Genomic DNA, 27628 nt, shown 5'->3' with positions numbered 1-27628 from the left:
GTCTTTTCAAACAACTGTGGCCATGGCATCAGGGATGTCCAAGCCGATGTTTTCCAACGTGTTGTCCAGAGTGTTGTCTGCCCTGCTGAAACACATGCGGAGCATCGTTTTCCCTCAGGTGGAGGACTTGCCTACAGTGAAAGGTGACTTCTATGCCCTTGGACATATCCCCAACATCATAGGTGCCATTGATGGGACCCATGTGGCTTTAGTCCCCCCCCCACAGGAGTGAACAGGTGTACAGGAACCGGAAGAGTTATCATTCCATGAATGTACAGATGGTATGTTTGGCAGACCAGTACATCGCCCATGCGAATGCCATGTTCCCTGGCTCAGTGCATGACGCCTACATCATGCAGAATAGCAGCATCCCTTATGTGATGGGTCAACTACAGAGGCACCAGGTGTGGCTATTAGGGGACTCTGGTTACCCCAACCTGTCATGGCTATTGACCCCAGTGAGGAATCCCAGGACCAGGGCAGAGGAACGCTACAATGAGGCCCATGGGCGGACTAGGAGGGTGATCGAACGCACCTTCGGCCTCCTGAAGGCCAGGTTTAGGTGCCTCCATATGACAGGTGGATCCCTATTCTACTCACCAAAGAAGGTGTGTCAGGTCATCGTGGCCTGCTGTATGCTTCATAATTTGGCTATGTGACGACAGGTGCCTTTTCTGCAGGAGGATGGTCCAGATGGCGGTGTTGTGGCAGCTGTGGAGCCTGTGGACAGTGATGAGGAGGAAGCAGAGAAAGAAGACATTGACAACAGAGACTCAGTCATCCAGCAGTATTTCCAGTGAAACACAGGTGAGAATACATTCCTGCCTACTACAAGTACTTTTACACTTCTACCTCTATCCTGTCTGTCGATTTCACCCAGTGTATGGTCACTGAGTTGTCACTTTCCCTTACGGTTTCACAGGTGTGGGTTCCAACGTGTGTCATCTGCTTAGATTCCTCATGGACTAGAGCTGTGTGACATAGGTATGTTGACATTACTATTTCCTGGAAATTTTGTCACTGTAATTGCAAATACACTATTTCAAAATCACAGACAGATCCCAGATCTTTTGGTGCTTTAGGTGTGTTTATTTACATACAAAATATTGGAGGGGGAAGTTAAATGGTGAGGGGTGATGACGGAGGAGTGTCCATGGCAGAGTCCAGTCTATTTGTCTCATAGGTGCATTGCCCATATGGGCATAGGAAGTGGAGCTGGTGCAGTTCCAATATGGACAGGGTGACAAAGTGGTACAGTGGGTTGACAATCAGGGTGGTCTCATTTTTTGGCGGGGGTCTTGGCATCGTGCTCTGTCTTGTTCGTGGATCTCAGGGACCGCTTGCGGGGTGGTTCTCCATCTGCAGGGGTGGGGGGTGCTGGTGTGGTGGTCCTGTGGCGGGGCATCCTGTCCACTAGCGCTGGCGGAGGTGGTGGGCAGTTCATCGTCCATGCTAGTGTCAGGGGCCCCTTGTAGTGCCGCAGTGTCCCTCCTGGTGTTGAGTATTTCCTTCAGCACCCCTACGATGGTGCCCAGGGCGGAGCTGATGGTTCTGAGTCCCTCCCTGAACCCCAAATACTGTTCCTCCTGCATGCGCTGGGTCTCCTGAAGCTTGGCCAGGACCGTTGCCATCGTCTCCTGGGAGTGGTGGTATGCTCCCATGATGGAGGAGAGGGCCTTGTGGAGAGTGGGTTCCCTTGGCCTGTCCGCCCCCTGTCGCACAGCAGCCCTCCCAGTTCCCCTGTGTTCCTGTGTTCCTGTGCCTCCGTCCCCTGGGCCGTGTGCCCACTGCCACTGCCCCCAGGTCCCTGTTGTTGCTGGGGTGGTGGGTTATCCTTGGTTCCCTGTAGTGGTGGACACGGAGCTGGTTGACGTGTCCTGGGGATGGAGGTATGGGCCCGCTGGGTGGGTGCTGTGCTGGTGTTACCAGAGGGTGGAAGGTCTGTGGTGGGCTGTGCCTGTGTGAGGGGAACCGACTGTCCCGAGGCCCACCATGGTCCTGGCTGGTCATCTGGATCCAGTTGGACAGAGCTACTGTCATCACTGTGGGCCTCTTCTGTGGGTGGGGTGGAGATGTCTGGACCCTCCTGTCTGGTGACGTTGGATAGTGGTCCTGCAGGGGTGTAAAAGCATAATTATTGCATCTGTGTGTGTCATGGTGGGCAATGGGTGGGTGACCGTGTACCCCAGTGCTTGCATTCCTATGTGGGGACTTGTGTGATGATGGTTTAGAGGGGTGTATGGGTATGTGCAGTGGGCATGCTTTAGTGATGGGTGTCCATGCGTTGGTGTTGCATGCAGGGCTTGGTGTTGGGATGGGTGGTTTGTGATATTAGTACATTTGTGAGGAGTTGGAGTGATAGGGAAGGGGGCGAGGGTGGGGGTCTGTGATAGCATGCAGGTAGGGTGGGGGATATGGTAGTTAAAAGTTTGACTTACCAGAGTCCATTCCTCCACCGACTCCTGCGAGGCCCTCAGGATGCAGAATCACCAAGACCTGCTCCTCCCATGTTGTCAGTTGTGGGTGAGGAGGTGGGGGTCCGCCGCCAGTCCGCTGAACCGCCAGGTGGTGTCTGGAGACCACGGAACGCACCTTCCCCCGTAGGTCGTTCCACCTCTTCCTGATGTCCTCCCGATTTCTTGGGTGTTGTCCCACTGCGTTGACCCTGTCGACTATTCTTCGCCATAGCTCCATCTTCCTTGCAATTGAGATGAGCTGCACCTGGGATCCAAATAGCTGTGGCTCTACCCGGACGATTTCCTCCACCATGACCCTGAGCTCCTCCTCCGAGAACCTGGGGTGTCTTTGCCGTGCCATGGGGTGGTGTAGGTGATGTGTGGGGTGGGGTGTGTGGTGATAAGTGTGGTGATATGTAGTGGGGTGTGGTGTTTTGTGCGTGGAAGTTGTGTGGGTGATGGTGTTGAGTGCCTGTGGATGCTAGTTTGTGGATGGTGGTGTCTCTCTCTGGCCTTCTCTCTGTAATATTGGTCGTAGGAGTTTGTGGGTGATGTGGGTGTGTGTTTTATTTTGTAATGGGTGTGTGGGAGTGGTGTGTTTATGTGTATCAGGTGTGTGTATTTTGAATTGTCCAATGTGGCTGTGTTTTGTAAGAGTGTGTGTGTTTTGAGCGCAGCGGTGTGTACCGCCAATGGAATACCGCGGTTGATAGACCGCCGCGTGGATTCGTGTGCGTGATAGCGTGGGCGTATTTCTGTTGGCGTGACGGTGGAGGTTTTGTTTTCGCCAGTTTATCACTGACCTTTGGTGTGCCGGACTTGTGTGGGTGTCTGAATTTTGTCGGATTTCGAGATGTGGGTCATAATAGCTGTGGCAGAATTCCGCGGCCGCAGCGGTATGTTGGCGGGCTTCTGCACGGCGGTAAGCAGCTTTTACCGCCAATGTTGTAATGACCACCTCAGTGTTTACTACTGACAATGAACAAGTGTCCAGAGTGTTACCTCTGATTACTTTAGATGAACGAGAAGTTGAGGAGAATAATTCAGCTGATTTGATTAATTTCTTTCCAGTTATTGAAATAAAAGATCTTCCAGTCGATTTGCAGAAAAGGGTTACGTCTAAAGTTTTGGATCTTTCAGGGAAAAACATTGGGTTTGTTAATGGAGTTGAAGGAGTCAAAGTGGCAGTGAAAGAGAATTTGGTATTTCCACAGACTGCACAAGACCCGATGACAAATGAAGCAATAGAAGGTATAAGACCTTTGATAGAGCAGTTTTTGGAACAAGGAGTCCTGAAAGAAGTGATGAGTAGTCCGCATAATTCAATAATAATGGGTCTGAGAAAACCAAGTGGACATTTTTTTCTTGTCCAGGATTTGAGAAAAATAAATGATATTGTGGTTAAATGTTGTCCAGTCGTGCCAAATCCAGCTGTGATTATGCTCCAGATTCCGTGTGATGCTGAATGGTTTACCGTGATAGATTTATGCCAAGCATTTTTCTCTGTGTCTCTTCATGAGGACAGTAGATATCTCTTTTGTTTTAAATTCCTGACCAGGGTCTATTGTTGGTGTAGAATTCCTCAGGGTTTTTCGGCGTCACCATCGAATTTCAATCAAATTTTGAAAAAGAACCTGGAGTCATTGATAATGCCTTACCAATCGGCATTAGTGCAGTACATAGATGATCTATTGATTGCATCAAAGACAAAGGAAGGATGCAAGGAGGATACAATTACATTGTTGAATTTTCTGGGAGACAATGGTCACAAGGTGTCACCTACAAAATTGAAGTATTGTCAAAAAGAGGTGAAATACTTGGGTCATTTGATTGAGAAAGGGTCCAGGAGAATCTCAAGGGAAAGAGTAGTGACAATTGTGCAAATGAAAATGCCAAGTACTCAGAAAGAGATAGGATGTTTCTTGGGATGGCAGGATATTGTCGTCAATGGATTCCGAATTTTTCAGCTATTTCGAGACCTTTATAAAAGTTGTGTCAAAAGGATGTTTCAGATCCTATAATGATGGATGAAGACTGTATGAAAGCATTTACTGAGTTGAAAGAGAGTTTGTGCCAAACACAAGCTTTAGGTATGCCTGATTACACAAAAGATTTTCTGTTGTTTTCTCATGAACAAGATGGATGTTTTTTTATCTGTTTTGACACAGACACATGGTGGCGTCAATCGACCAGTAGCATATTTTTCAGCTACTTTGGATCCAGTCGCAGCAGCCTTACCAGGATGTTTGCGAGCAGTTATAGCAGTTGAGCAGAGGATAACCCAGAGTGAGAATATTGTGATGGGTTATCCTCTGACAGTATTGGTACCTCATTCAATAGAAATTCTGTTGACACGATCAAAAACGCAATACTTGACCAATGCAAGATTGACACGTTATGAGACAGTGATCTTGGGAGCACTGAATGTAACAATTAAGAGATGTACAGTGCTTAACCCAGCAACTTTATTACCAGTTGAAAGAACTGACTCAGATAAAATGGATGATATTGAACATGATTGTTTGGAAGTTACAGAACTGTGTATAAAGCCAAGGGCAGATATTAGAGACACATGCCTAGAAGATAATGACTGAATTATCTTTGTTGATGGTTCCTGGTTGAGAGATAATATGGGTACACTGAGAGCAGGATATGCAGTATGCACAATGGCTTCGAGGAGTGTTTTCTGCTCAGATAGCAGAATTGGTGGCTCTTACCAGAATCTTGCCAAATTTCAGACCAGATGAACGTGACGATCTATACAGATGCATGATTTTGGTCAGATTTGGTCACAGAGAGGTTTCTAACCTCGTCTGGCTCACCTGTAAGAAATGGCGAGAGAATACATAAATTGTTACGAGCTGTTCAGAAAACCGGAGAAAATTGCTGTAGTTCAGTGCAGTGCACATCAAAGAGGACAGGGTTATGTGACTTTGGGAAATGCTTATGCAGATCAAGTTGCAAAATTCTGTGCCTTAAATGGTATCTCTTTCAAGGAAAAATGGGAACTGATGCCTGAAAATGATGAAGTGTATACAAATGTTACGATACAAATTGTTGAGACTTTGGAAGAGTTGAAAGCTTTACAAAACAATGTTCCAGAAGAAGAGAAAAGAGATTGGGTGAAATTAAAATGTATACAAAGGGAAGATGATATCTGGGTGACAGCGGAAGGAAAAGTAGTTCTGCCAAACAGTTTGCTGATTTAGACGGCTGGATACTATCATGGTCAAGCACACATAGGGAGAGATGCAGTGATTAGGAGTTTGAAACAGTTTTGGTTCAATCCAAAATTTAGACAAGCTACCAAAGTAGTTTGCCATAGATGCATTGTCTGCCAGCAGATGAATGTTGGTAAAGGAACAGTGGTCAACATAGGACGCATTGGCATGGCGGGAGGTACACTCAGCAGGATGCAAATGGATTTTATTGAGATGCCTGCGTGTGCCGGTTTAAAATATGTGTTGGTGATTGTGTGTGCATTTTTAGTCACTGGGTTGAGGCTTATCATACAAGGAGAAATGATAGCCTTACAGTAGCTAAGTTACTTCTCAGCGAGTTGATTCCAAGTTTTGGTTTCCCGGTCTCTTTAGATTCAGATAGAGGAAGCCACTTCAACAATGAGGTGATAAAGTTACTATTTTCAGCTTTAAACATTCAGCAGAAACTACATTGTAGTTACCGCCCAGAAGCTTCAGGACTTGCAGAGCAGATGATTGGAACTCTAAAGTCCTGACTGGCAAAGATGTGTACATCAACGTATTTGAAATAGCCGGATACTTTGCCTTTGGTTTTAACGCCAATGAGAAGTACCCCTGACAAGAAGACTGGCTTGTCTCCTCACAAAATCCTGATGGGGAGAGCAATGAGGCTGCCAGCAATTCCTGCAAATGCTCTTGTAAATATTACAGATTACATGGAAATAGACAATTGCAAAGGCTTGGCTGATGTGGTCCGACCTTTTTTTCATCAGGTGGAAGCCACAACAATTCAACACAATCTCAAGGTCACAACTTGAGAGTTGTTGATTGGGTCATCATACGAAAGCACGTTAGGAAGTTGTGTTTGGAGCCACGGTGGAAGGGGCCCTATCAAGTTATCCTTGTAACAATGACAGCAGTGACGTGTGAAGGTATGCCGAATTGGGTGCATGCAAGCCATACGAGGAAGGTGAATAATCCAACAGAACAAGAGGAGCCGTTGATGTTACCAACAGCTAACAATGATCCTGGTCGAGAATAAGAAAGAGAGAAACTGGAGAAAATTCCTGAGAATGTTCGAAAAGATGTACTTACTCCTATGACAGATGACGAAGAGAGAATCTTGGAGGAAAGTGAAAACACTCTACAAGTGGAGTAAGGGGAAAATCGGTACAAGAGGAAAGAGAAATACCAGTTGAGAGAAGTTTTGATCAGAGGAGGGTGTCCACAGAAGAGAGTGATCAGAGACGACCGAATGAGAGAAAATCTGCTCAGAGGAGGGTGTCCTCAGCAGCAGGTGGTTTGACATACCAAACTGAACAAGTGACTGACCCCATTGGAAAAGGAATTGAGACAGATCCTGCCCAAGTGGATTTGACTCTTCCTGAACCAGTTGCGGGAACGTCAGAAGAAAAGAGTTCAAGTTCGAATTCAAATTTAATTTTAGAAAAGATGCTGACAAGAAAGCTATTGAAAGGTGATAATTGGCCAGAAAAAAAGTTCAGAATGAGAGAAGATAAATGTAGGTCTGCCAATTAAGGAAGAAAAAGAATTGAATGAAAGAGAAAATACTAGGGGAGGAGAAGGTCAAAATAGTAAAAGGCCAAAAGGAAAGAGAGTTGCAAGCAGAAGATATTCTGGTCCAGAATGGGCATATGTAACTACCAATGAATGGCAAGAAGAATGTTTGAGTTATTGTTTTGAAAGAGTCATTGCATATTTTCAGTTTGGCATGTGAAGAACAACAATGCATGGTTTGGAAGAGCTGAAATAGAAAGAAGATTTGAAAAGTCATGCCTAATAGAGACATTGATAACTGATTTTGACAAGCTGCTATACTGGATTTGACAAGAAGACTGTCCTGTGTGAATGAACATTTGAAAAAAAAAATTAGGAGGGATTTGCTGAAACTTTAAAAAAAACGTTTTGAATTTTTAATTTGTTTTATTTTTTTTCCTCTGATTCTTCAAAGACCATGAGAAACGTCAAAAACCAAAACAATAGAATGAGTTGTTGCAAATGAGTAGGTATTAGTTTGCCAGTAGCAAGTGTGTTTATATGCTTATTGATATTTTAAGGTGTGATCGTTTAAAAGATGAGTGGAGCCAACCATATTGCAGGAACACTTACTATTGACAATTCTTTAGAAACAACTACTACTGCATCATTAACAAAAGATAGGTTTAGAATAGATGTCTAATACTTACATGAAGAGAAAGAGCTTTCTTCTAATAATTTCTATTGCTTATTGCGTGAGTATGTTGAAGTGATGGACGCGAAAGATTGTTATGTCTGTACACAAATTCCTGACTTCTGTGGAGGAAGGAATTGCCTATCATAGTTTAGCCTTAACATATACTATAAGTTGCAGTCTTTTACTACCGCGTTTCTATAACCAAGAGTACATACAGTATTTATTTTCTAACTATGATGTAGTGTTTTCGTTTCTGCCTGTCATTGGTTATTTGACTAAGATAACCAAAGATAATAACATAGTCATTATGAGAGATTTCTTTGAGCCTACATTAATGTTTGGTACTGCTTTTGCACACAGGAACAATTTAACATGTTTACTAACATCTGTAGAAAAGAAATTGTTAGATAACACAGAAGATAGGAGAAGAGAAATCAAGGCTAAAATAAATAAAAGAATGATCAATCGTAGACCTGGGATTGATTATGCTTATACTGACATTAGGAAGGAAAACTAATACTGGATGCTGAGCGTGTGGGAAAGCTTTGTAATATAGGCCACAGAGCAGTATTGATAGATGGTTTGTGGGTACAAGCGAATGTAGACATGTGTTTAAGTTTTGGGGTAAATGGGATTTTATGATGAATGGACAGGATCCACCAGTGCCTGGTGTTTACTATATCTGTGGGAGAAATGCTTATTACGGTCTTTCTAGAGGATGGTACGGCACATGTTATTTGGGAATAGTTTTTCTGACATTGTACCAACTGGAAGACTTGGATAAATTTCCTAAATTGACAAGAATTCAAACGAGACACAAGCGGGAATCAATTTCTAGCATTGTGGGAGACATTTTTGAAGCTATAATACCCTCAGTGGGAGTAGTTCTAAATTCAATCAAGATACAGAAGTTGTCTACAATAGTGGATAACATGTTGACAAGTTATTCTGGAGCTATCATTCTTATAGATACTGAATTAGCTGCTACAAGAGCTATGGCTCTTCAGAACCACCTTGCGTTAGACATTCTTTTGGCGAAAGAGGGTGGAGTTTCCAAATTACTTGGTTTGAGTCATTGTTGCACATATATATATACAGGATAATTCTAACAAAGTAGGAGGTTCGATTGATAACTTAACCAATAACAAAGAAGATTTAAAAGAACTAACTGAAACTACTATCTGGGAGAAAGCTGGCAAGGGAATTGCAGCTGTGGGAAATTGGTTTGGCAACTTGGGAAAAGGAATTATATTACAAATAGTAAAATGGTTTTCCATAATTGTGGTTTGTTTAGTTGGAATTTGGGGATTATTTAAATGGATGAAAAGGAAAAGGTTTGATAAGAATCAGAAAAGATTTGATGTTCAAATGGATACATTTTATAGGAAAAAGAAAATTCATGAAAAGATGAAAGAAACAAGATTTTAAATTTGGAAAGAAAATAAATAAATGTATTTGGGATTTGTGCGATGGCATAATTAGTCATCAGAGGAGGGACTGTGAGAGCAGAGATATTATGGATGAAATTCATAATTAAATATGTACTGCTCATTGATGAACAAATGTGTGATTTTTCTAAAGAATGCTAACAAAACAGTGGACTTTTGTAAATGGCCACCATATCCATTTTGTTTTTCTACTTAGGCTAACTTTAGCTTATAATATAATTGTGTTTTCCATTACTCAGTGCTTACTCAAAAAGAGTGTGTTTAATAGTTTTTGGAAGTGTAAACAGCTGTCCCTAGTGGGAGCTTATGTTATGCCATACAAGGTCAGATTTATTAGGTCATTGCTAAAAGTTGACTGTCCTAATGTTTAGAAAATGTCACTAACGTGTGGTTTTTCCTTCAGGATGGAAGTAGATGCAACATTGTTAGACGTTGCGTCCAGAACATAAGATTTTGACAAGACGGAACAATGGATCCACTGATGAGACGGAAGAGAAGAAGAAATTGTTATAAATTGTGTTCAGTTAATGATGTCGTCAATGACATTTTGACAAATTAAAATTTAGTGTAGTGAGGATGTGTAACTTTTAGTTATCTAACAGAGGTTTTATTGATTGAATGTATAACACCCCATGTCCTGTCCAATCATGATCTTTGTGCAAATTAATTAAACGTTCTGTTACTTATTCTTTGTAAGGAAAGAAGAGGAGAGGAGAGACTTAGAGAGATTTTTAGGAGACTTTAAGAGAGACTTTCCAGAGATATTTTCAGATTCAGATTAATGAGGGAATTTTGCAGTCATGTATACTTGAGAGATTTACAGATAATTTCTACTGTCGGTGTCCTCTTGCTGAAGAGATTACTGTGGGTGATGTATAATGTAAATTGTTATGTGTCTTTTGTTTTACAGGTACCATCTGAAACTCATTAAATTAATTGCTGCATAAGAATATTATTTTTGATATAACCCGAGTTAGTTTGTTTCTAAATTTGTGTTTCTAAAACCTTTACATGAAGTCCAACATGTTAATGCTAATTAGTGGGTAGAGAGGGACTTGGTCTTTACATGCTCATGATTCGTGTTGACATTCTTTGAGTTATTGCTTCAAATGTTTATTATTTCACTGACGCAGATTTTGGTGCTGTTAAATAGTGTTATAATTCTTGAGTTAATTTGTTTATTTGCTTTGATTAAACTCAGATATACAAAGCATTCTAACCATCCGTTGATGATTCTTTATATGTATCATTTGTGTTTGAGAATTATTTTCGTGACTTTAGCATTGTTAATATAGGAAAATAAATGTATACATCTTCTTAATAACTTAGTGTGGACATTATAGTATAATCAGACTGGGAATCGATTGGGAAATAATTTGTTATTTCATGTATATTTGTGTTGATTATGACATATACTATTGACATCCCCTCTAACCTTTGACATGTAGGTCCATCGGCCTAAGGCGCAAAATCCATTATTTGGTCTGAGATAATAGCTAGGATCTCTTCGCCCTGGAACAACCCCTCCACCCTTCCTGCCCAGGAAAACCCATTCAGTATGTAGATGAATGCAGATGTGACTGAGTGTACTGTGTTTATGGTTGTCTGGGTGGAATGCACAAGGGGAACTGTCAACCAGCACCGACCAGACCTGGAATGGAGACAGTCTGTAAGGCACAGATGGCCGTAAGTGCAGAGAAATGCCCACTTTCTAAAAGTGGCATTTCTAAAATACTAATATGAAATCCAACTTCACCAGTAAGTAGGATTTTCTATTAACATTCTGGCAATACCAAACAAGACATGGCTACTCCTTCCAGATTAGAATCTAACACTTTAGAGTATATGAGGGCAGTTCTAATGTTAGTCTATGAGAGGAGCAGGCCTCAAAGTAGTGGAAAAGGAATTTATGAGTTTTTCACTACCAGGACATGTAAAACACATAAGTACATGTCCTGTGGGTTGCCTAGGTCCTGCCTTATGGGTGACATATATCTAGGAAAATAGGTGTTTAGGGCTTAGCAAGTAGTTTTAAATTCCACGTCGAAGTGCCAGTGAAACTGCACACACTGGCCTTGAAATGGCAGACTTGAGACATGGTTGAGGGGCTACTTATGTGGGTGACACAATCAGTGTTGCAGGTCCACTGGTAGCATTTACTTTACAGGCCCTGGCACATGCAGTGCACTTTACTTGGGACTTCCAGGTAAATTAATGTTGCCAGTTGGGTAGGAACCAATGTTACCATGTATAGGGGAGAGAGCATATGCACTTTAGCACTGGACAGTAGTGGTAAAGTGTGCAGAGTCCTAAAACCAGCAGAAACAGGGTCAGAAAAATGGAGGGAGGCAGGCAGAAAGTTGGGGGATGACCACCCTAAGGCTGTCAGGTCTAACACTTGGCAATTATTTTATTTTATTGTGCGTCCTATTTTTTCATTATTGCATATGAGAAAAACCTTGAAATATGTGAGGATGTGTGCTGTACAAAAATCTCTCTTGTGTTTGACTTAATGCCTATAGTGCTTCTCGGTGTAAAATGAGAATGTAGCCCTCATATAGGGTGCACATGACAACTGACTTGCCTCTAAGTTCACCAATGGTACTGTCATCAGAGTGGGTGGAGGGGACAAAGGAGTAGCCAGAAAATTAAAATGCCCCCAACTTTAAACCAAAGCTCTTAGGACAATCAAGCAAGCACAGCAAGTCATTGTGACCCTCCCCAGAAGAGCTCTCTTGTCTCTCCCATCCAAGCTCTATCCATCCATCCTTTCATTTTTCCATGCACCAGCTGAAATCCACCATTTCACATTTACATTCCATCATCAATCCAATTTTTCATCCATATTTCAGTCTTTCAGCATTCTGTCCCTCCGTACATCAGTCTGCCCATCCATATCCAAAACTATCCATCAAACCCACCCATATTTTCACTCATCCATCCACCCTTTCACTCATCCATCCATCTTTTCGCTCACCCACCCATCCATCCACTTTCACTCCATCTATCCAAACTTTCACTCACCCATCCATCCACACTTTCACTCTATCCATACAACCTTTCACTCACCCAACCATCCACCCTCCTTTTTACTCATCAATCCATTCTTTCTCTCAGCTATCCATCCATTCACTCATCTTATCCACGCTTTCATTCATCCAAATGTCATTTCACTCATCCGTCCATCCATTTACCATTTCATTTATCATCCATCCACCCTTTAGTCCAACCATTCATGCACCCTCCCTTTTACTACCCCATCCATTTTTAACTCATTCCTTACATCCATCCTTTCAGACATCCATCAATCCATCCTTTCATTCATCCATTCATGCTTTTACTCATCCATCCTCCCTTTCACTCATCATTTCACATTGTCACTAATCTATCCACTCTTTCACTCATCTATCCTTACATACATCCTTCACTCATCCATCTTTTTACTCATCCATTTCTTCAGCCATCCATGCACCAACACATCCACCCATCCATTTTTTCAATCACTCATCTATCCATCTTTCCCTCACTCATCCATCCATCATTTCACTCATCCATCATTCCGCCCATTCATCTATCATCCATTTATCCACCCACAATTTAACTCATCCGTACATCCACCCTTTCACTCACTTATCCATTCTTAAATACATCCTTTCACTCACACACTCACTCACTTACCCTTTCATGTTAACTATGAGCATTTATTATGCAGAGATTCTGAAAGACAAGGCCCTTTAAGAATGCCACCCATCTGTAGCTACTAAAGCAGGGATTTCACAACACCCATGGATGGGGACATGAAAGTTCAAAATCAATCACTTTTAATAAATACCTCCGAATACAATGACATAATCTGATGTACTAAGGTGAAATACTTGTCAAAGAAATATACTATATTGAATTTTTAAGCCACTTCATATTTTTTGCATGGTTGCCATGCCAAATGTTCCCATTGCTCAGCTATTGCTTGCAATCTTAGAGCCAGAAAGACTCTTAGGGCCAGGACAGACCCTTAACTCAGCTCTGTCTGTTAATTTGTTGACTCACCTACCTCTACTACAATACTGCGTATAACAGTTACTCGAGTTCCATCTCTATCAGTATCTCGCTCTGGAGAGCAACATTTTTTTAAAGATTCTGGTAAGGTTCAGCAGGTCTCAGAACAATAACTATTCCTACTTCTGGATTTAATAAAGAAGAGTTGTGCACTAGCAACTCCAAGAATTTGTTTAACATAACCTGTGGATTTTGTTTAGCATAAACTGAAACAAACAACGCTCAAATCAATAGATTTCCCAGTTCCAGCACCCTGTTCTAATTATCCAAGTTCTTTTATTAACGGCCGTTGTCTATCCTCCACCCGTCAGGCTGGCAGAGTGATTACTGTGACTTTTTTGTCTTCAGAAGCCACCCAGCAGCATAGACATAACTTCTTCTTTGACATCTGCTCGTGTCAGGCAACCAGGGGCGAGTTGCACACTTTCCATTTATAAATGTCAATACACGGGTACTGCTCAACCATTCAGTGTGCGTGCAATGAGCCCTTCTCAGTTCCCTTGAAGGTACTTAAGTAGATTTGTAGACCAAAAACAGGGACTGCGATGGAACCCTGCTCATAAGAAGTGAGGGAAGACCTTGAAACTGGTCCAAGGGATACACTCTCCGTATATAACTACAAACAACAAAAAGGGTATCCCTTGCCTCTACAAAATGTTATCCTTTCCTAATCTCAAACTTTGCCTCATATTATTGGAAAAAAATAAATCTTTTTCTTGATGTTAGACACTCACCCACTCTAGTAGTAGCATGCTTTATCATCGGGTCCCTCCTGGTCCCTACAAACCAAGATGGGCTCAATGGTATTCCAGGGAGCACTTTGAACATTAACATGACCGGGGCACCTAGTATAGATAAAAAATACTTCAAACAAGCTTTTATTAGCGGATTGTTTGGGTATGAGTTAAAAATATCCTAATGGGGGATAAGGATACTATGGTCCTGTGACCCTCATTCGCTGTATTTTGAAAAATAAAAAAATGTAACTTAGCCGTATGGCTCTGTCATGTTTGATGGAACCGTATGGCAAAGTCACAATGCATTGACCGGAATCGCCTTGATAGCGGTTCCTCTTAATGCCACAATTGTCAATCAGCCCAACAAACATTTCGAAATTAAGCAGCTGGAACCTCCTCCAGAACAACAGAGTAAAATACTCTGTCGCCTTGGCAGAGGAAAGCCCAACCATCCAGGTGACGTCCTGACCGGGTTCTGGCCAGGAGTCCACTTGGCTCCACCAGCCTGCCTCCGTGCCCCTGATCCTGCAGACTGCCGCCGGGACAGCAGTTCAATGCCCTCCTCCACCCGCAGGCACCCGCCTGCGCCTCATCCCTGGTGCCCAGTGGTAGGCATTCCCTGGTTTGTCGCGTAAGTACTCCTTCTGTGTTTTTGTAATTTGTATCGCCGCTATATTGCCATTTTTTGCGTCTATTTTGTTATAGCCATATTTTTCCTGACCCACTGTGTTTTTCTGCACTGTTTCGCATAACGCGTTTCTGCCCCCGTGCCCTCCCTGTATTTCTTCGTTGCCTGTTTTTCACCGCCTGTTTTTCTACCGGTTCTGGCCGGAAAATGTGCCCCCTGCCGCTGCCTCCCCTGCGGCCCTGCCCCTCCAGCCTCCCAGCTGTTCCACCCTCCCACCCCACCCTCTTATTGGCGGCTGCAAGAAGGCCACGCCGCTGGCACGCCATAGCCGCACGCCAGAGGCAAGCCCGTCTGCACCCGTGCGCCCCGGGACTGCGCCCAGTGCCAGTTCCCCTGGTCCCACTAACCAAGACCCCCCCAGACAACACTACTCAACAGCCACACTCCACTCCCTCAACCCAGGACCACTCCCCGCCTACACCCAAGCCAACCCCAAACACACGCAGGGACCTTTCACCTTCTATGCTTGCCGGTTCTCCTGCTCCCCCACAAACACCAGAAACACCCACACGCCCCACACCAACCCCAACACTCCCCACAACAAATACCACAACATCAAAACCAAACATTTTCACACAGTCCTTACCCACCCCAACAGACCCTACTCCACCACCAACAAGCCCCACAGCCCTAACACACCCCACAACACCACCACAACCCACAGCAATACCAAAAAAAAACACACCAACACACCCCACAACGCCACTAACACCCCCCACACCAACACCATCACGCACCACAACAGCAACATCCCCCGCACCACCTAAACTGCATACTCCTAAACACCTGCTCCATACACATGCATGCCATCGAACTCTGGGACCTTATCACATCACACTCACCAGACATTGCCTTCCTCACGGAAACTTGGATGAACCCCTCATCTGAGCCCGACGTAGCCACTGCCACCCCAGATGGCTACAAACTCCATCGTAGAGACCGTTTAAACAAACCAGGAGGTAGCATCGCCATTATACACAAAAACACCATTAAGGTCACCACCAACACACACAACACCCTGGACAGCGCAGAACACATGCATTTCCTATTTCACATAAACAACAACACCACCATCAGAGGAACCCTCATCTACAGACCACCAGGTCTTCGCCCCCCCTTCTGTGACGCCATCGCTGACACCATCAGCCCTCATGCCCTCACTTCCACAGACTACATCCGCCTTGGTGACTTTAACTTTCACCTGGAGAACCCCACAACCACAACTCCACATCCCTTCTAGATAAACTCACAAACCTCGGACTCAAACAACTGGTCACATCACCCACCCACTCAGCAGGACACACACTAGACGCAATCTTCACTCGAGCAACCACATAACCTACACTCACACCACTGAACTCCACTGGACTGACCACCACTGCGTCCACTTCTCCTTCTCCAAACCCCCACACACCTCCACCAACACACCACACCCTATCGCATGTGGGACAAGATCCCCACAGAACACCTGAACGCCCAACTCGCTCAGAACCCCCCCAACACCAACAACCCCAACATTGCTACCCATAACCTCACACAATAGATCACAACCGGTGCAGACTCACTCGCCCCTCTTAGAAGAAACATCACCACACGCAACATCAAGAACGCTCCCTGGTTCACCACTGAACTCCAAGCCTCCAAGCGTGAATGCCGCAAAACAGAGAAAGCTTGGCGACAGGAACCCTCAACCACCAACTTCTCCGCCCTCAAAACCACCATACGCAAACATCACCAACTCATACGCACCACCAAAAGGGCATACTACAAGGAACACATAGACAGTAACTCACACAACAGAAAGGAACTCTTTACCATCATCAAAGAGCTCTCCAAGCCCAAAGCCATCAAAATCGACCCCACTCACACACAACACCTCTGCGACTCCCTCTCCAACCACTTCCACCTCAAAATCTTAGAAATACACAGCAGCTTCACACCACAGGCACTCGCCACCCCCACCACCAACACGATCAGCAACGACTCACCCCCCCAACCTACTACTCACCTGGGCCCCTACCAACGATGAAGAAACCGAATAAATTATGAATTCCATCCACTCAGACTCCCCCTCGAACCCCTGCCCACACCGCATTTTTAACAAAGCCAGCCCAACCATCGCACCCAAGCTTCGCGCCGTAATCAACAGCTCTTTCGACACCGCCACCTTCCCAGACTCCTGGAAGCACGCAGAAGTCACCGCACTTCTGAAAAAGCCCAAAGCCGACCCTGATGACCTCACCAACTACCGCCCAATTTCGCTTCTCCCCTCCCCCGCCAAGGTTGCTGAAAAACTAGTGAACACCCGCCTGTCTCACTTCCTAGAGGAAAGCAATGCACTCAACACCTCCCAGTCTGGATTCCGCAAAGACCACAGCACTGAGACCGCTGTCATCGCATGTACTGACGAAATCAGAACCAGAGTCGACAAGGGCGAGACCGTCGCACTCATCCTCCTGGACCTCTCCGCTGCCTTCGATACTGTTTGCCACCAAATATTCTGCACACGCCTCCACAACATAGGTATTCAACACAAGGCCCTAGCCTGGCTTGCCTCCTTCCTCACCAAAAGAACCCACAAAGTCCGCCTCCCTCCCTTCCACTCCACAGCCACCAAGATCATCTGCAGAGTCCCCCAAGGGTCCTCCCTCAGCCCCACCCTTTTCAACATTTACATGGCCCCCGCTCGCCAACATCCTCGGACCACACGGAATCAGTATCATATCCTACGCAGATGACACCCAGCTTGTCATCTCCCTCACCAGAAACCCTACCACCGCCAAAACGAACCTCCACGCTGGACTCCTTGACACCGCTACATGGATGACAGCAAACCACCTCAAGCTAAACTCCAACAAAACCGAAATCATCATCTTCGGCCCCAACAAAACTATGTGGGATGACTCGTGGTGGCCCACCGCCCTAGGATCCCCACCAACGCCTGCAAACCACGCACGCAACCTCAGCATCATCCTGGACCCTTCCCTCTCCATGACCCAACAAATCAACGCCATCACTGCCTCCTGTTTCAACACCCTCCGCATGCTGCGAAAAACCTTCAAATGGATTCCCAGAGAGACCAGAAAGGCCGTCACCCATGCACTCATCAGCAGCAGGCTAGACTACGGAAACGCCCTCTACGCCGGCCCCACACTCAAGCTCAAGCAAAAACTGCAGAGGATCCAGAACGCATCCGCCCGCCTCATCCTGGACCTCCCACGCCATGAACACATCTCCTCACACCTCAGATCCCTTCACTGGCATCCGATCGACAAGAGGATCACCTTCAAAATCCTCATCCACGCACACAAATCCCTCCACAACACTGGACCAACCTACCTCAACGAAAGAGTGAACTTCCACACTCCCACTCGCCACCTCCGCTCCACCGACCTCGCACTCGCCACAGTCCCCCGCATCCAACGTGCCACCACCGGAGGCAGATCCTTCTCCTATCTCGCCCCCAAAACCTGGAATTCCCTCCCCACCAACCTCTGCAAGGCTCAGAACATCCTGCTCTTCAGAAAACACCTCAAGACATGGATTTTCAAACAGTAATCGGCCTCCCCCCCCTTACCTCACCTCCCCCAGCACCTTGAGACCCTCACGGGTGAGTAGCGCGCTCCATAATTTTTTTTATTGATTGTTTGATTGATTGAACCATCAACTTCTAAATAGAGGCCCTAGCCGCTAATTTTACTTTTTCCATGATGTACGACATTGGATTATTAATTGGAGCGGTTGACTATCCACCTAAAAAAATAATCACAACTTTTGTCATTGAGGAATCCTTAAAGTCACTATATTAAGCTGAGCTCGACCATTTGGGAGCACTGGCACAGAATAGATGGGTTTTACTTAGAACAATGTGTAAATTATGTATACAGCACCAAAATGGTAATAAAGAAAAAATGCAAAACAGTAAAAATCCCAAACCGAATAAGACACATGGAGTAACATTTAATAACCAAAATGACAAATATACAGTAAGGGGAACCAGAGATATGAATGCACAAAGTCACAATAATAGCTAATAGTGATGGTAGACCAGGCTATAGGTACAGTTTAGTGCTCTCTACGATGAAGTAGAGTCGGAGACCAACCAGCTTAACACTTGTCAAAGATTTTGCCTTCTGACTTTAGTCCTTTAGATTCCAATCCACCACAGGAGTACACTTCTAAAGCCCCTACAACCTCAGGGGAAACACTTAGAGACTCACAGGGTGTCATGCAGATGCCAAGCAGCAAGGTCCACTCCAGGTCCTCTCGCCTCAGTTCATCTCAGCAGATGAAGTAAAATAACTTTTGTAGCTTTAAGAGGAGATTAGCCTTATGACCCTTGAAGTTTGCGTCTTTGTCCTGATAGAGCCAGTCTAGCCCTTCAGCGTTCTTCTCACATTGCAGACAGCAGTTCAGTCCTCTTCTGATCTTCCTCTGGTCTAGGAGTGTTCTAACGTGGGTGCCTGGAGGTAACACATTTATGCCTGGCATATGCTAGTGGGTAGGAATAACTCCTGGGCATGCCCTAACCAATGTGGTAAAGATTCCTGGGGCCAACCCAACCAATTTGGGGCATTTTCAAGATGGCAAAAGTCTTCATTCATACTAAACTTGGTGTGTGTGTGGGGAGTGTACTATGGTGAATCTAGGAACTTCCCACATCTAACATTAAAATCCAGTTTGGGGTACTCACTGTACCAACAATAAACCCCAAAACAGAAGTCTGATACAGAGATTGGGGCTTCTGGTGAAGGGATGAGCAGGGTGTGAGGGTTCTCATCACTAGGCATGCCTGGATGAGGGACCTGGTGTGGCCCGGGCCCCTTCCTGCCTCATCCAAGTGTCTCATCTACCATTTTTTTTAAGAGAGACATAACAACGGATTTCAGCACAGAGCTTAGTTATTGATTCTGGTCTCTGGAGTATGTCACTATTTCATCAATTACATACTTCTGCAGTTTCTCTCATGTTTGGAGTGTAAAACTACCATACAAGTAGAATATCACTTCACAAGTGACTTGGGTCTGCTTGTTGTGCTTAACCTATGGTTATGTGTCCACCAACTCCAGTAGGTGCTGCTTTATGTAAAGAAACAATTCGCCACACCACTAAACGGATTTTGTGAACTCATAGTTAACTTTCAGTTCTCACAGATATCTGCTCCCTCCCAAACATCAGTAAGACTGATTGGTGGTTGCATAAATAAAGTACCGCCGAACATTGTGACTTCCAATTTCAATAGCTGGATGATTAGACAGGTGATACGAGCTTCCCCAGAAGAGTGGGGATACAGGCGTGGTCAGTATAGTTGTACCACTGGTGCTGAAACAAACTCAGGAGCTGCACATTGTACAGTTGAGTCACTGCTTATAGACAAGGGGATATCAAGCAAGTGTTCGGCTAGATCTACAACTCATGTTTATTTGGTTGACTATCGTTTTGAAGCAATTGTGATTTTTTAGGGTCATCCATAAAAATAAGATCACAAAAATCAGGAATGGAACCTCAGCTGAAGGGCAAAAATTATTTAAAAAGCCAAAGCTCAATACAACAAAAAGAGAATTACGAATGTTTAGTCCTGGAGATTCATTTGTCGACTCTGGCCTATACGGTAGGGCCAAATCATAAGACTTTTAAACAAACCTCAATCATGGATTGTTTTTCAGTATGCACTGGGACACAACTTAGGGAAAAGTTTGACAGTAGGTCATCACACTTATAGTGCCCTGTCTTGGCGCTCCAAAGCAGACTGGGAGCCTGGGTCTGCTCTCTCCAACCAAGCAACACAGTGCCGGGTTGGAGAGGGCCCTGTGCGCACTTGTGTTTGGCCAGCCAGAGAAGGCCAGCAAAACATACTTGCGCACTGTGGGGGGTGCTCTGTGCACCCCTCTCAGTGCACCCCTTTAAAAATAAAACAATAATAAACATTGTTTATTATCGGTTTATTTTCAAAGGTTTGCAGCTGCTGCTGGCGAGGGGTGACACTCCTGGATTTAGCAAAGACTCCATAAGAGACTCGTCAAGCACCCAAATTTTAACACCTTTAACACTTTGCCTGCTTTCCCCTTTCTAACAGCAATGGGCACCATTGGTAATACTCTGACAAAAATATCCGAATCATTGGTACATGAATCTGCTTTACTGAATGAACAAACAACTGCTCCTAAGAGACATGGCAAAAAATGTTAAAGCAATAACTGGATTTACCAACATGCACTCCCCTCTGAGTTATCAACAAAATAATGGAATATTGGAATATCGCTTGGAAAATGTTAAGCCTTTACTGAGAATAGATGACTTTATTGATTTATGACAACAGCTCTCTACGAAGATAGGAATACAACTTTTGCAATTACCAGCTACTACAGAAGCATTCTCGGTAGCCCCACATCAGAAAAGTAAAAAAAAACAAATGGGAACAGTGCTAATGATAGTAACTCATCTCGAAGTACGGTCCCAACAGAGGGCTTTCCTACTCAAATACTTCCAAGGTCATCTGGGACTGATGGTAGTATGCCAAAGAATAAAACCATCAGTTCAGAACCAAGTGAGTTAAATCCAGCAGGACTGTCAGCCTTGCCCTTTGGCAGTGGAGAAGCAGTCAGCTAAGGGCTGCAAGATTGAAAGAATGTAAAGTATGATGAGGGGTTTGAAAAATATATAAATAATTGAAGACTCAAAAACAGAGACAATTAAACAAAAAACAAACTCACAATTTGGGCTGGCATCAAATAATAACATTGAGAAACTTTATCCCATCTTCTAATGGAACGTTAAGTGAAAGGATCACTCCAACATAAAGAACGAGAAAGTTACTAATCATGAAGATGGCTTTTCTGAAGCTTCGGGAAACACTGACCTATTAACCATCAGAAAAGCTGGGTTTAGTGTATCGTCTTTAGGAAACAGCAAGGAAATAACTATTAATGAAAATGCTACAGATTCATCTAGTGGCCCATAAAGTTAACCTTTAAGTAATGTAATACCATAAGCTACAAGAGAAGTCCAGGATCCAGCCGGTAATGTAATTCTAATGGAAATCGGCAAGGGAATTAGGAAAATAGTTAACAATTTAAAAATCACCCCATCAAGCTAAATTGGAGGAAGAATGAAGATATAAAAAATCCTCCATAGGGCTTGGTGCATACATTTCCTTCAATAATGCTGGCGAGTTTGCCACACTTACATCAAAAACATCCAGGTTCCACTGTAGTTTGAAAATGCTTTACCAATGCTCAATATAGTGGGTCCATAATAAACAAAAAAGCTGTGTATAAAATTATAGATTCCAACATTAGTAGTCAAATTGATTTCTTTCCCTAATATTACCCTGAAGGTAAACACAATGTTTTGAACTGTCAACATATGCTAAAACTACTTGCTGTCTTTGATGATCTGAAAGGTGTCACTTTTGGGGATTTATTAAGTATACAATTTAAACCTAACTTAATTTCCTCAACTGAAATCATTTGTACAATGCAGAGGACACAGAAGATTGCAAATATGGTTGGGTGTTATGGCAATTACGTCTATGAATGGGCAATTTTACTAAAAGCTGTCAAACAGGAGAAATATCCTCTAATTCCATAAAATGTATACCCAATCCAGAATACATAAATTTTGCCAGGAACAATCACTCAAGATAACTTGGAAGAAGAATTGGGCACTGTTACAAATACATCAAACGAAGTGGATCATCTAAAGAGTGAATAGGTACGAAGAAACAGCTTAAAGCAAATGGAGCTACATTGCTCAACTTCTTGAAACAGTATGAAATAATCTGTTTGCAAGAAACCTGGTTGACACTAAATTTGTTCTATCAAACTTTAGTGTGTTTTGCTGTCCAGTATCTAAGTCCACCAGAGGCAGGCCAAGTGGAGGTCTTGCTACGTTAATGATGATAATAACAACCTAGTAGTTGCCAACATGAAAAATATCCAGAAGACTAAGGGCTTGATTTATATCTTGATGGACAAGTTACTTATCACAACGTTGACAGATTTCCCGTCCACCGAAATATAAATCCCTATTTTATACCAGGAGATTTATATTTCGGCGGATGGGATATCCGTCACCGTTGTGATGGAGTAACTCATCCACCAATATCTAAATCAGGCCGTAAGAAATTTTTGGCAACTGCATTTACATTTTTAAAAAACATTCTCTCACTATGGTGAACATTTACATCGGCCTAGCACTATCAAGAACAAGCATCACATTTATCAGTTTATTTCAGACATTGAGGTTTTAATCAATGACTTCCCATCAAGCTATTTTTTTGCTATCAGGAGATTTTAATGCAAACTTGCTAGTAGATAGCAATAACAAGGGCTTTGAATCAAGATGGTCTTTTCCACATTCCACAACAGGTTTTCAGGAAAACTAATACCTCTTATAGCAGAAACACATTCATGACTCATTATGGAACTTGGCTTTTCCACAACTAAACAGAAGAATAAACTCAGACCAATTTGAAGAATTTACAGTCACGTTAGCTGGCAATATTACAATTATCGACTACACGTTGATCCATGTTTCCAACTTCCACATATGTTGTAACTTCCAAATTATTATAAGACCAGCGAGCCATCATAGTTCACACAGTATTTCTTTAAACCTGGACATCAGTTTGTTTAACAGTGATTAATATATTGAAAAACATACTGAGATAATGCACAGAAGAAGAATCTTAACCTATGATTTCTCAGTGCTCTTAACAAAAATATGGGCAGAGAACGAAGTTATGGAAGACAGTAATTGTATTCTCGTCTATGCAAAAGGAAAGCTGGCATGCCAACTGGGAATCATTATGGAGCAATATCGTAGCTTTTATTTCTTCAGCAGTTATTCCCATAAATAAAAGTTTGTAAACATAACCAAACTGAGAGTTTGATACTCAATAAAAAGACTATTTAGGAAAAAAGGTAGGAGTCTTGAAGAAATAAAAAATAACATCCAACAGCATAAGAAGACTAAAGCATGAATATAAAAAGATAATTTATCAAATAAGAATAAAAAAATTGTCAGACAGCTGGTTAGCCCTCCAAACAGTAATTAAAGTGGGAAATAACTGTGAATTCTGGTCCATAATATGCAGTAGATGTAAAGCTTTTACCATGTTACTATATGGAGAAAGTTCTGTCTCAATTTCGGCTTCTCCCAGAGACAAGGATTTTTACTCTCATGCTCAAAGTGGTAGATTTTCTAATAAGAAACAGTTGAGAATCCCAGGCCGTCGGTCCTAATGGCATACCTATGTCTGTTATTACTGTCAATAACAGCCCCAAAAACCTAGAGTCATGTTTTGTTGTTTCTATTCAATCAGGCACTTGAACATGGTCAGGGATTACCAACCTGGAAAGGTTCTTAATTACAACCAATATACAAAAAAGGATCAAACTCAGAACCCAGGGCCAATCAGCTTATTGCTTTGCTTGATCCAGATGGCAAAATATTTGCTAAACATCTCCAGTCTTTTTTTTCAGCCTGGGCCCAAGGAGGAGAACATATTCAAATCAATCAAACTGGCTTTAGACCCAGTTGTCCCTCCATTGACAAAATACTCACTTTAATTTATTTTGTCTACCGTACACAAGCTTTAAAAAAACTAATCTTTTTATCTGCTTTGTGGATTTCTCAACCACCTTTGACAAGGTTTAAAGATATAAGCTATGGATAAAGCTATCAAAATGGAATACTGACCATGCCCTTTTACATTTACTAATAGAACTCCATAAGGATAACTTGGATATAAGTCAAGGTAACGCAGGCCCAGGGATTAACACCCACAATTAAGACCTACAGTGCCCTCAAACAGGGTTGTATCTTGGCACTTTTACTGTTTACATTTTACATCGTAGATTTAACCCCAATTCCTAATCAGGACGCACCTAAATTTGGTAATAGGAAAATTTTACACCTAATTTGTACCGACTATCCTGTGCTAATTTTGACAACCTAGAATCAACAGTTAAAACGACGAGGAGAGTAGTCCACTAAGAATTGTCTTTTCATCAATTATGGTAAAACAAATATAAACTTACTTGGTAAAACAAATCCTTTCTTAACCTCAGTGATCCAGAATTCCCTTGAACAACAGTTAAAACGAGTGGAAGCGTATTCCACTGAGAATGGTCTTTCAATCAATTATACCAAAACAAAAAAATATATATTTGGTAAGTGTAGATTCTCTTGGCAACTGGACAACAAAAAACAGCAAGTCACAGAATATACTTATTTGGAGGTAACCTTTGACTTAAAACTGACTTGGTCATCACATATAGAACGGATTAGAAACAGACATCAACAGATATAGCTGTTGCATGTTTTGCACATCTATGAGAGGCGCATGGGCCCCACACTAATGAATTTAACAATGAATGTGTCCATTTCTTTTATGCGGGGCAATAGTTCTTAACAAGCAAATTGTTTGTAAAATATTTAATCTACGGTCTTCTACACTGCATGTCTTGATCAGACTAGATTTGGTCTCACTCAGGTAGCTGTTTTAAATTATATAAATATAATGAATTATTTATGTGATTGTCAGAATGTTCCAATATTCAGTTTAAAAGGCCTCATTAAGGAAGACCGGGAAATGCAGTCAAGAGCAAGAGTAGTGGCCACTAAAACCAAGTTGGAGCTCTTTTTAGGAAATCATCCATTGCCTATAATAAATATATACCAGTGATTCCTAACAAGGCCAGAATGTTGTTAACTAGAAGGAACAACAAAATAATGAATTGTATGAGAGTTCTTTTGCTGCTGTAATAAAGTATAAGAACTCTCATTATACCTATGGAACATTCTCAAACAAAGGCTATCATATCTTGACTCCAACATAATCAGTGGGTAAAAAGGCTTGTTCACTCTTTAGGTTCCTATACATTCCACAGCTGAAGTTTGAGGGTTCATGGAACAAGTCTGGGGATAAAAATAGACCACATCCTCTGTCTATGTCCTTCTTTGCAGGACATGAGAAACTAGTATCAAACCTTTTCTTTTGAGAAACGGGTATCAAAAGGCTCAAAGAAGCAACAATGTTTTGTTTTGGGTGGGATCACTAATACATTAATTGGATGCAGAAACACATTTCTTTCTTTGACAGGGTTAAGTTGTAAGAACCAGCAGAATTATTTTTACTCTGTTCATGTAATATTTTACAGTTCTACTCAATCATTTTTTGATCGCTGATTGATTATGATTTGCATTTTACTACCAGTACAGCTGGTTTGGCAGTTTAGCTGCATTTTATTGTACTGATTTTTAATGTAAATTATGCAATAAATAGTTACCTAAATATCTAGAAGTTTGATGGAACACAAGTAAGTGTTTCTCTGACAAAGTCTAAAAAAAAAGTAATCCAACTAAGAAAAGAAATGTTCAGCAACTTGCCTAGGAGCTAATTTGGCTCTGTCTAAATAAGAGGTATTTTATAACCTTTCCCGGGGTTCCCCTACAGTTCAAGGAACATAAATCTTTCATCCCTTCAGAAAAACAATGAAACAAAGTGAAATAGTTTCACTTTCTTGAAGCAAAAATACATCAGGAATTGCAGCAGGCTTCTGTAACTTGCATGTTTGGGAAGCAAGAAATGTTTGTCTCCGAGATGTTTAAATATCCAGAAGTACTAAAAGTGACAAATTACGTACTACATCTCCTTAGAAGATGGCTCATTAGTTTTGGACAGATGTCATGTGAAGATTCAAACTCTGGCTTTGTTTATTGAGCTGAACAAGAGGCAAGTTAAGGTTTGAAATTGAACTACTATTTTGAAGCCTGCCTTTGGCCACAACCTATTTTCTGGTGTGTACACGTGTTAAATGTTTCTCATTTAACACAAAACTTTATTCGGTCATAAACCATCAAAGCAAAAAGGGAAAAACACACGATTCAAATAAATACATATACAATAAAATCCATACAAAAATAAAGTAAAATAAATAAATAAATAACAGCAATAAAAACATAATTTATTGTTAACAATAAGAATCAATAAAATCTATCAGTGCATTGCCCAGAACGTGTCTAAATATAAGCTACAGCAGTTTTAAAAAAATGAGTTTGAATATACCATGTGGCCTCAAGAAACTTGCTAACCGTATGGATCAGAGTGACCAAAGTATCACTCGTTAAAATCCTAAGAGGCGTAGCAAATTGCCTGAAGCCCAACATCTGACAAGCTGGGTGAATCCACTTGTGACGGGGAAGGGTATACGCTGTACAGAAGAACATAAAATGTTCAACTGTTTCCAAGGCAGTTTTACAACATGGGCATAATCTAGTTTCCAGCGATGGCCTCCAGCTGTTAACAAAAGCCAATAGCGGTAAACACCCATAACGGAAGCACGCATACAAGCTCTTCCCCAAAATATTGGGGATGAGATCTAAAAAGGTCTCAAACTCAGGGTGCCATTTAAAACCAAGGAAAGTATTGGTCAATCGCCCATGTGATGAACCAAGAAGGTAATTGTTTCTCACATGAGACCAATATGCTTTTTTCAAGGACAGTTTATGGGCCTTCTCTAAATCATGTGGGTTCGCCCAATAATTCCCAAGGCCCAGGATACAAAATCAGTTTAACACATGCCTGAACCATGGAATTGAGGCCACATTGGGTCTTTTTAAAAGATCAAGAAGAGAATCCCTGTAACTAACAAGCTGGGGAGTCGTCAAAATTCTTATCCAAAAGAGTAATGGTTTCAGGGCTATCACATCAGAGATGCGATTGAAACCAAAATCTAAAAAAATGGGTATCAAGGGGGTACTACCTGGGCACGCAAGTAATGCTCTAGCAAAATTGTTCTCACCCACTGCTAATTTAGAAGTCTTATAAGAGCCCCACACTTC

Source organism: Pleurodeles waltl, chromosome 4_2 (assembly GCF_031143425.1).
Source record: "Pleurodeles waltl isolate 20211129_DDA chromosome 4_2, aPleWal1.hap1.20221129, whole genome shotgun sequence".
Lineage (NCBI taxonomy): Eukaryota > Metazoa > Chordata > Amphibia > Caudata > Salamandridae > Pleurodeles > Pleurodeles waltl.
Note: the sequence above shows the minus strand (reverse complement) of the source record.